Source organism: Palaemon carinicauda, chromosome 38 (assembly GCF_036898095.1).
Source record: "Palaemon carinicauda isolate YSFRI2023 chromosome 38, ASM3689809v2, whole genome shotgun sequence".
NCBI classification, from domain to species: domain Eukaryota; kingdom Metazoa; phylum Arthropoda; class Malacostraca; order Decapoda; family Palaemonidae; genus Palaemon; species Palaemon carinicauda.
This window is the reverse complement of record NC_090762.1, coordinates 68,561,351-68,572,237: the sequence shown is the minus strand read 5'-3', so window position 1 is coordinate 68,572,237 and position 10,887 is coordinate 68,561,351. Positions and strand designations below refer to the sequence as shown.

At 35.7% G+C, this 10,887-nt stretch overlaps 1 protein-coding gene across 2 annotated transcripts in view; it reads right to left on the bottom strand.

The window, feature by feature from the left end:
* Window positions 1-10,521, bottom strand: part of LOC137630704 (uncharacterized) — a 207,240-nt gene extending 196,719 nt beyond the window's left edge. Inside the window, exon 1 of one of the 2 annotated variants that reach the window (XM_068362338.1) lies at window positions 10,360-10,521. The gene's annotated coding sequence lies outside the window, so the exon portion shown is untranslated. Of the gene's footprint in view, window positions 1-10,278; window positions 10,313-10,359 lie in introns of those variants that run through there. The other variant, XM_068362339.1, reaches the window with a different exon arrangement.
* Between the last annotated feature and the right edge of the window lie 366 nt (window positions 10,522-10,887).

The following is a 10,887-nucleotide window of genomic DNA, read 5'->3' as shown; positions in this document are numbered from 1 at the left end:
TGATGCCTCAGTAATTATTGCAATCAGTCAGGTCTCCCTTTTTTGCCATTTTCACCAGCACTCCTAACTCCCATTCATCTGGTTTTGCCTCCTCATGCCACATTCTACAAAATAACCTTGTAAGTATTCTGTGAGTTACTTCATTTTCAGCCAGTATCATCTCAGCAGTTATTCCCTCGCACCCAGGGACTTTACATCTCTTGAGTTTTTTCATGATGGTTTCCACTTCAAACACACTGAATTCATTCATGGCCACATCAAGGTCTTCCCCAGCTTCAGGTATATCAATTAAATCATTCTCTTCGTATCTCCTATTCATAACCTAACTAAAGTGTTCAATACAACGTTGTCTTTCTTCATCTTCAGTTGTTATAACAGATCCATCTCTCTTTTTCATTGGTACATGCTTCTTCTTTGCACCAGTAGTGATTTCATTAATATTTCTATGAGCGATTCTTACACCATAGCCACTCCCTGAATTCATAGCTTTGTCAGCCTCATCTGCTCTCTTGTCTAAACATTCTCTCCAGTCATTCCTGGATTTTCTTTTGACATCACTATCAATACTGGAATACTTAGCATGCTCTACCTTGTAATTTTCATTATTTCCTTGAAAACTTTCAACAATCAATTATTTGTCTTTGTTTATTTTTTATATTACCCAAAGTATCATTCGATATCCATGGTTTTCTCCCTGTAACTGCGTGTCCCTAAAGTTCACTACAAACTAACTGATATATGTTCTTAATATCACACCTTACTTCATTGTCCACTCGTCGTCTCTTAAAGTCTCAAAGACTGCAAATCGATTCTTACATTTAATTGCAAATGTTTTTCTGTGCTCTTCTTCTAAAAGCTTAATTATATTAAACCTAGGTACTCTATCTGCCTTTCTAAAATTTTAGGTGCTTTCAGTTTTAATTCCAGTGTGGCAATGAAGAGCTGGTGATCACTACAAATATCTGCACCTCTATAGCTTCTTTAATTCTCAGAGTACTCCTTCTTTCTTTATTATTGGCTATGTGACCTATTGGATTTTTGTAATTGCCACATGATGAAGTCCATGTATATTGGTGGATTTCCTTGTCCTGGAAAATTGTACCTCCAATGACAATATTGTTTGTTGAACAGAAACTTATGAAATGTGCTCCATTTTCATTTGTAACATCGTCAAGACCCTCTATCTCTATCCAACTTTAGCATTGAAGTCGCCAATCAAATTTTTATAGCTCTCTCCAGGATCTCACCTATTACATTCTGCAGTTCTTCATAGTATTCATCTTTCCTTTCTTAAGGGGAATCATCTGTTGGTGCATAGCAAACTATAATACTCATACTTCACTGCTTTGATTTGAACTTTGCAAGTAACAAGCAACTATTTACAGATCTCCACTCAGTTAGCACCTTTTATGCTCTTGGTGTCATTATCCTTCCTACCCATTCTCTTCCAACTCCATCTGTTCTTTCTGAATATATATATATATATATATATATATATATATATATATATATATATATATATATATATATATATATATATATATAAACGCCTTGGTCTAATGTTTCTTTACCAATCCCCCTACGTGTTTCACTTGGGTCCAAGATATCCAAACCATACTTCATAAATTCACACACCACTAGCTGTAACTTCCAATCTGATTCATGGTTCTAACATTCCAATTATCAATTTTCAACCTTTCTTCAGTATTTTTAAACCGGGAGATTCTTAGCATCCCGCTACATCCGGGACTGGGGCCATTCTGTTATCTTCCCATTTACTGACTAAATCCATAGAGGATTCATTGGCTAGATTCATCAAAGGTTAGCCAGGTCCGTGTGAAACGCAGTGCCTATTAAACTAAGGCAAGTGATCACTGGAGGTCCATACTAATTCCAGTAAGATCAACCGCCAGGCATCAGGAGCAAAATCCAAAGAGATTGCTGGTCTATCACCTTGCCAGTGACTTCATCCAGATTTAAGGGGCATTTCCTCCACACCCAAAGTTCTCATCCCTTCACCAAGTTGCTCATCCGCTTATAAGAGTATAACCATTGGCAAATATGGATTGCTAGGATATACTGCCTATATATATATATATATATATATATATATATATATATATATATATATATATATATATATATACATATATATATAAACGCATCAAATTTTCTGAGAACAAACATTTATTTAGCTTTAAAAAAGTCAGCGATATTGACTTCAACTGATGCTCAAGGGCAGTGTCTTCGTAAATTTTGGACTAGAAGTTGCTGGCTCTTGGTTCCATTGGGCAGGGGCAGCGCTTACACATGGCAGTTTACATTATAAAGAGATCTGGACTTAGAAAAAGTGGAACGGTAAGGCAGGTGGATCGCTAGTAGAGGTGAATCACTCTCCAGGTTTGACTGTGTATATTCATATATATATATATATATATATATATATATATATATATATATATATATATACATATATATATATATATATATATATATATATTCATATATATACATATTAAATATATACCTTTACATAATATATATATATATGTATATAAATATGCATATTAAATATAAATCTTTATATACTATATATATATATATATACATTATATATATATATATATATGTATATATATATATATATATATACATATATATATATATATATATATATATAGAGAGAGAGAGAGAGAGAGAGAGAGAGAGAGAGAGAGAGAGAGAGAGAGAGAGAGAGAGAGAGAGAGAGAGAGAGACAGTTTGTGTTCGCACATGCATGCAAGGATACTGCATGACGTATCATGACACCACCGAAATTGATTAACAAATGTAAAAGATGTTCATCCAGCGGACATGAACCACACACAAAAAAAGAAAAAAAAACAATCACAGTAATGCGCTGAAAGAGCAAAAAAAAAAAGAAAGAAATAAAATAAGAACATTTCTAAACAGGATTAAAAATGTTCTAGTTTTCTGTCATCATCCAGCTAACTTCTATCATCCATTGCAATTAAGGGTGGACGTGATGCACATACTAATGGACCACTTACAGTTGCAAAGAGGTAACAGGAGGTAGTACAATAGCAATTTGGATGTGTAGCTAATACGTTTCATACAAATATATATGTATAAATATATATATATATATATATATATATATATATATATATATATATATATATATATATATATATAAAGCAAGTTAATGAGAACTGGAGCTAATTACCATCTCTGCTAATGTCAAATTCGTTATTTTACGTCTTCATGTTGCATATGAATAATGACATCCCCTTCAGAGTGAAGTCATGAATGCTATAAAGAAAGAAAAAAGTAAATGAAGCTGTAGGAAAATCGGATAAAAATAGAAATGAATAAAGCATTAGGTAATCTAGAAAAATAGTGGAAGCACACACTATTGGAAAAGATATGGGATGTAGGGGAAATGATAAGGGACTAGGAAGATAGTTGATAAGATATACATGAGCAGGAATTTGGGGTTATGAAAGGAAAGAACAGTGGATGTTATTCTTATGGTACGGAAAGTTTAAGAGAAGTATCTAGAGGCGAATAAGAGATTTTAAATGTTTTGTGGGTCTTGAAAAGTCGTATGGTGGGGATATCAAGAAAGTTAAATTCTTGGTTTGAGGAAAATTGGTAATGTTAGTGAGGAAAAGAACCAGACTAAATATAGGGAGACTGAGGCATCATTCCGTGGAAGTTAGCCTTCTTCAGGGATCTGTTCCGAGTCCAATCTTGTTCCGCCTCGTTACGGACATTTTGACATTAAGGGGCAACGAAAAATTCTGGGAACTGATTTTTTCTGATGATAGTCATTTTAGCAGACATCAAAGAATAACTGCAAGATTTTTTTTTTTTTTTTTTTTTGGTAGAAAAGAAAGAATTGAAGGTGAACACTGGAAAGACAGAGTTAATGATTAATGGTAGAAAAGGGACACAAAAGTAAACATTCAAGTGGAAGACAGTCCATGTACAGTGCTAAAACAGAACAATGAGAACTACTTGGGATCAATAATAACAGAGGAAGGAGATGCTGAGAATGCAGTAAGACAGAGTGAAATAAGCAGGGCAAAACTGCAGAAATAACTGGGGATGTATTAGAAAAGCAAATGCCATTAAGGCTCTAAATGAAGATTTATAAGACTCTTATCAAGCCTATACTATGATATAGAGCAGAATTTCATTATTACATATCTGGCTTCATAACAGGGACGGTCATTGCTGGGTACTTACAAGGAAAGAGTTGCAAAGAACCGAGATGAGGATGGTGAGACGGACTGCTGGAATATCACTAATGAACCAAAATATCTGAAAGAATGCCTGAATAAACTAGAACTAGAAACAAATGTTAACACAAGACACATGAGTGACAAACATAGGCTATCTGAACCAAGAACAAATAGTAAATTTGGTGAAAGGGCTTTTAGCTACTGTGCGCCTAGACATTATAATAAACGGCCAACTGAAATGAAGGACCTAAAGGGAGCAATTGAATTTAAGAAGAAACTAAAGACATTACTTTTCACAAGATATGATTTGGAAGATGCTACAATCAAAGAATTGTATAAGTTATAATGAAAATGTTTCGTTAGATGATTAATATGGACCCGCCCGAGCAGTAGTTCACTCGACTTCAGTGGAGGGTTGGATTTAAACCCAAAACAAGAAACAAGAAAGTAAAGGAGGGAAAATCAAGATATAAGAAGAATGGGTGGTAACTGTTACGTAAAATACAAGGCTAAGGAAACTCGTTGAGACAATATGGAGTTAGTGGAACCAACCAAGAGAGCTAAGAACATACTACCTGTGATGGGGAGGAGTGTGGGGCGTCAACGATCAGATGTAAGAATGTGGGGGGGGGGAGGTATAAGGGTGGGTGGGACTAGGGGAAGAAGATGCAAGGAATAGAAATAGACGGAGAAAGTAAATTTGAGCGGCTGACCCTGCTATACAGTGGGACTAATAAGCTTGAAAGATGATCTATAGATGAATCATATGGTTTCGTGTCTCAACTTCCTTTTTTTTATCATCAATTTCCTAGGAAGATGTCATACAATAATGAAAATACTTATATACCACAATTCATCCTGATACAATCAACAGTCAGACACGAAATCGGCGAAATATTTCACAACTTGAACAATAATAGCAGACCACGTAATTCTAGAGGTATTCCCTTGAATTTAAGAGTATCCCCTGAAATAATTTAAGCGAATATACCCATTTTACCGAACTCGTATAGAAATCCGCCTGAAAACGAAATATATGTAAAGAAGTATTGTAAATGACGGCCTACTTCAGTTATCAGCGCTGACCTTTTTGGTGGATGTCCTGATTCAGTAACACGTCATGAGACTTTCTCAGCTTCGTTTCAGTTTAAAAAAACTAGATATTTTTCTTTTTAAATACTTTAGTCTAAATACCTACATAAAAAAAATTCTTTCGATTATATCTATTTTCTTGTATTTATAAAAAAAAACGACAAAAAGACGCATTAAAACGGTTTGAAAGTTATATGCAAAAGGCTGTTTCTGAATTACACCTGTCGACAAAGTTATCCTTTAAAAAAAAAAAAAAAAAATAGAGGGCAGACACGATTTCTGAGACAACTTCTATTCGACGTCGAAAACAGAAAAATCAAAGTAATCAAAAGTCATAAAAAGATAGCGATCCATTTCATGTTTTAATAATTCTTAACCATGTCCGTGTTATAGAAGTTGAAAATCTCGCCTAACGACCAAGATAACAGATCAATACAACCCGAAGTGGGTGGGTGGGGTGGGGGGGAGTTTAGTCAGTTCAATATAAATGTCATTATTATTATTATTATTGTTATTACTTGCCAAGCTACAACACTAGTTGGAAAAGCATGATGCTATAAGGCCAGGGGCTCCAACAGGGAAAATACCCCAGTAAGACAGAAAACCAGGAAATATGAAAAGTAATTCAAATATATTTCAAGAAGAGTAACATCAAAATAAACATTTCATATATAAACTATACAAACTTCAACAAAATAAGAGGAAGATAAATAGATAGAATAGTGTGGCCGAGTGTACCCTCAAGCAAGAAAACTTTAGCCCCAAGACAGTGGAAAAACATGATACAAAGACTATGGCACTACCCAAAATTCTTTAGAGAATAATGGTTTGATTTTGGAGTGTCCTTCGCCTAGAAGAGCTGCTTGCCGTAGCTAGAGTCTCTTCTACCCTTCTCAAGTTGAAAGTAGCCACTGAACAATTACAGTGCAGTAGTTAACCCATTGAGAGAAAAACTGTTTGGTAATCTCATTGTTGTCAGCAGGTGTATGAGGACAGAGGAGAATGTAAAGAATAGGCCAGACTATTCGACGTATTTGTAGGCAAATGGAAAATAAACCGTAACCAAGGAGAAGGATCCAATGTAGTCCTGTTTCACCACTAAAAGGCCCAATAACTCTCTAGCGGTATGTCAACGGGTGGATGGTGCCCTGGCCAACATCGTCGAATTAAGCAATGAGTCGTGTACCTGATGATAAGTCGATTATAGTGATTCTTAGCTACGATGGAGATGGAAGAAGATATAGCAGTTTCATTACAAAATTACTTTCCAAATTCCGAAGGATAATATTCCCCTAAAATTGCCTCTTAAGATGGAAATGATAAAGAAAAATGAGATTTCATTTTTGATAGAATATACGTTGGTGTTGTAGTCATTTCTCACACCTTGTGTGAACAATAGTAAGGACCCAATTTTGCCCTAGGGGCATCCATCGGTGCTTCTAACTTATCATCAAATCAAAGGCTCTGAACACAGTTAGTTCACTTCGGGTAGTTTGAAATACAGTTTAAAACGGAAAATTTAAATGTATTTTCAGATAAATTATTCGTGTGTGAAAGTTTTATTCTAAGAGAGAGAGAGAGAGAGAGAGAGAGAGAGAGAGAGAGAGAGAGAGAGAGAGAGAGAGAGAGAGAGAGAGAGAGAGACCTTCCCCTTTTCAAAAATATTGATAATTTTAACAAGAATGAACAGCGTACTGCATTGCTGAGGTTGCTTTCCAATGTCGGACTATATAACCACATAAACCGGATATTACAAATACATATAATTCTGAACTTATTCAAATATTCTAATACACAAAAATTTAAGTATATTGTATTATCATTATTAGCTAAGCTACAACCCTAGTTGGAAAAGGGCTCCAACCTGGAAAAATAGCCCTGCGAGGAAAGGAATTAAGTCCGCTACAAGGGAAGGCATTAACAATTAAAATTAAATATTTTAAGGACAGTAACAACATTAAAAGGGATCTTTCATATATAAACTATAAAAAACTTCAAAAAAAAAAAATAAAACAATCGGAAGAAAAATAAGATAGAATAGCGTCCCCGAGTGTACTCTCAAGCAAGAGAACTCTACCTCAAGACAATGGAAGAGCAGCCTACCATAGTTAAAGTCTCTTCTATCCTTACCATGGGGAAAGTAGCCACTGAACAATTACATTGCATTAGTTAACCCCTTGAGAGAAGAATTGTTTGGTAATTTAAGAGTTGTAAGGTGTATGACAGAGGAGAATAAGCCTGACTATTTAGTGTCTGTGTAAGCAAAGGAAAAATGAAGCGTAACCAAAGTGATCCAAGGTAGTACTGTCAGGCAAGTCAAAGGACCCAATAACTATCTAGCAGTAGTATCTCAACGGGTGGCTGGTGTCCTAGCCAGCCTACTGCCTAAACATGGATTTAGGATAATTATAAATACATTCACACGCTTTAACATTGTCGTTCTTGTATGCAGCTTGTTGTTCAAGTTTGAAATTTGAGAAGGCTTGCATACTTTAGTTTTCATCCTATCTATGTCCCAAGAAGCAGAAGAAATTAACGACCTCTTGGCTAACTGCTAAAAGTCGTTTGGAGTATTCGAAGCGAATAACGTAAATTGAATTTAGACCTATGCTAGCTAAGATTTACTTGACTGTTACTCTCGGGGAAGTATGCGGTTAAATTTCGTCTTAGGGGCAACATTAAGAAGCAAACGCATACCCTTTTTTCAAATGTATCACTATATATTGTACTTTAGAGCATCATGTTAAAAGCACAATAGGCTAGGCAATATTGGACAAGGTATATTTCTTCATCATGTTAAAGCAAAAGTTACATCTAGAATTAAAAGAAAACCAACGAATCAACTTTCACTGGGACTTGAAGCAGTGAGATTCGCACTGAATGAAATGGTTCTTACTCATATGGATAATTGAAAAGAAAGAAAGTTAAACAATTTCACAGAATATTCCTAAAAGGGCAAGATAAGTTTACTAAAGGGCTCATGATATTATTATCATAATTATTATTACGTGCCGCACGTGTATCACACACCCTCGTACACTGTAAAGGTATTTCTGTTTTGGTATATTATCGTTATCACTCTCCCCTCGCACTGATAACCTGTTTGACCAGTATGCTCTTGGGTCATTCAGTTTGAATTTTTGTGCCGGTCTTCCTTAGAACGGGTTGTATGTAACTCATGTTCCGCCGAAATATAAGTTAGTTGCATTCACCTCGCTTCTCAGTTATTACCTAACTGGCGCTTCGCACATTTGGTGACCACTACACTTGCGGTACAATTATTACTATATAGGGTACAGCCTTGTTGGATAAGTAGGATGCTATAAGATCTAGTTCCAACAAGTGAGGAAAGGAAATAGTCGAACGATACAGTGTCTGAGAAATCTAACCCAATACAGTGTTAGAGGCTATGGCACTACTCAAGACTAGAGAACAATGGTTTCAATTTGGAGAGTCCTTCTCCTAAAGAAATTGCTTACCATAGCTAGAGAGTCTTCTAGCCTTACCAATTACAGTGCATTAGCTAACCCCTTGAATGAAAAATTGTTTGGTAGTCACAGTGTTGTGAAGTGTATGAGGGCAGAGGAGAATGTGGAAAGAATATCCCAGACTATTCGATGTATGTATGGGCAAAGAGAAAGTGAGCCGTAACCAGTGTGTGATCCAATGTGGTATTTTGGTTTTAATTTATGTAGTACGACTAGACTGTAGAGTTTCGAAGACTGACAAGAAGCTAGGTAACCACTGGTTACTCCCAAACAAGTTCGTTTGTTTGTTTAAGATTAACTGGTCTTTGTGTCAGCACAGGATCTTGCTCCTGGTGCAGACTATAATTTAAACAGGTTGTTCATAATGTTTCCATTCAGACAGTACCAAGGAGTTGAGATGTCAATTTTAAATGAGCGATTCTCATTAAAACGTTTGAATTTACATTTAAAACAAAGACCGATACTCATTCTCATAATTCCATGCAGTTAATTACAATACACATAGAAAAAACACTAAAGATACAGGAAAACATTCTGATGTAAATATAGTTAATGAAACGTTTCTTAATGTCGACAGAAAGAAGTTTACATCCCGGAACATTTTCAGGAACGTTTAGACTTCACCCAACTTAACAAACGTTTATCAGCGATGGTAATTGACGACATCGAAACCAAAGTAAATAAATAAATAAATCGTTAAGAATTCAAATTTTTCGACAAACCACCAGACAAAATAAAAGTATAAAAAAACGAAGTTATCCGAATTTGAACTGCCAGAATTCAAAATATTGCTAAACCGTTAAATTGAATACATATATTTTGCTACGTCTAACGTTTCCCACATGTATCATTTTTAATGAAATATAAATAACAAGTCCGTTTCTTCTTGGGGAGTTTCCTCTGTATAAATAACTATTTAATCATATTTAATAATTATATCTTACCTTACGCCACAAACTCGGGTCATTCAAATCGGTTAATGAAAAATATTTTAACATAATCTAAAATTTGTAGGCTACAAATACAAAATAAAAATCGAATCATAAATTATCTTTAAACCGTAGTAAATATTTCTACAAAATGTTCAGGTGTAGGCCTATTCTCTTGATAATTTTTTTTTCATAAATTGATAAGTAATTAGCTGTACCTACAAATAAGCTTATAACGCATATTACCTATTTTGTAGCTACAATATACAAGTGAAAGAATATATTGGAATCAAAATAACTAAATGAAGTTTCCATTCGACAGGAATCATCACAATTATTAATCCAAAATTACTGACATTCAACAAGACAGCCTCGGGGGAAACGTCTCATCCTTCGTTTCCAAAACGTCGAAGGAATCGGTAATCTGTTCTTATGTCGCTAGTGAATAATTTAGCAGCCTAGGGAATGGCATTTTGGCGGGAAAGGAAGAGAGAGAGCTTAGTGTTTCCAGCAAAGCTATACCTCGATCGAAGCGGACAGGTTGTTCTTGATTAATAGTCAAAATTTTTGCATTTTAACCGTAAAACAACGTCTCCTACTTGCCTCTTCTGGAAGCTAGTTCATGGAAGGTCCTTCCTTCCTCACGAGTCAGTAATATATCCACTAGATTATCCAGGGGAAAGCAAAAGAGAACAAGGCAATGGCACTACTGCTACAGACATACACGCTGGAGCGGCACCCACCCACAACTTTCTCTCTCAACAGTCAAGGCTCAACTGTGTGTGAGTGTGTATATGGCTTCTCTCTGGCTCGTGGAGGGGTTCTGGATGAGGTAGGAGGGGTACCTCCCCACCCCCACAAAAGAACCAGAGACCTCCCACCACCACCCACCCAGGATCCTTATCTCCGCTGCAGCCAACATCTACAGCATTCGGAGGTACAAAGAGATTATAATTTCCCATCTTTGCATAAGCTTCCCGTTTCCTGTGGTTTTTAAGGATACTCACCTCTTGTACTCTTCGGCAAGACTTTCACAGGACTGTCTGTTATTGAAGATCCTCTTCTTCGTATTGAAGAAGGCTCCTCTTGCATGGCGTAGCGTGTTTTATGCCCGTGATATTGATTTTTAAG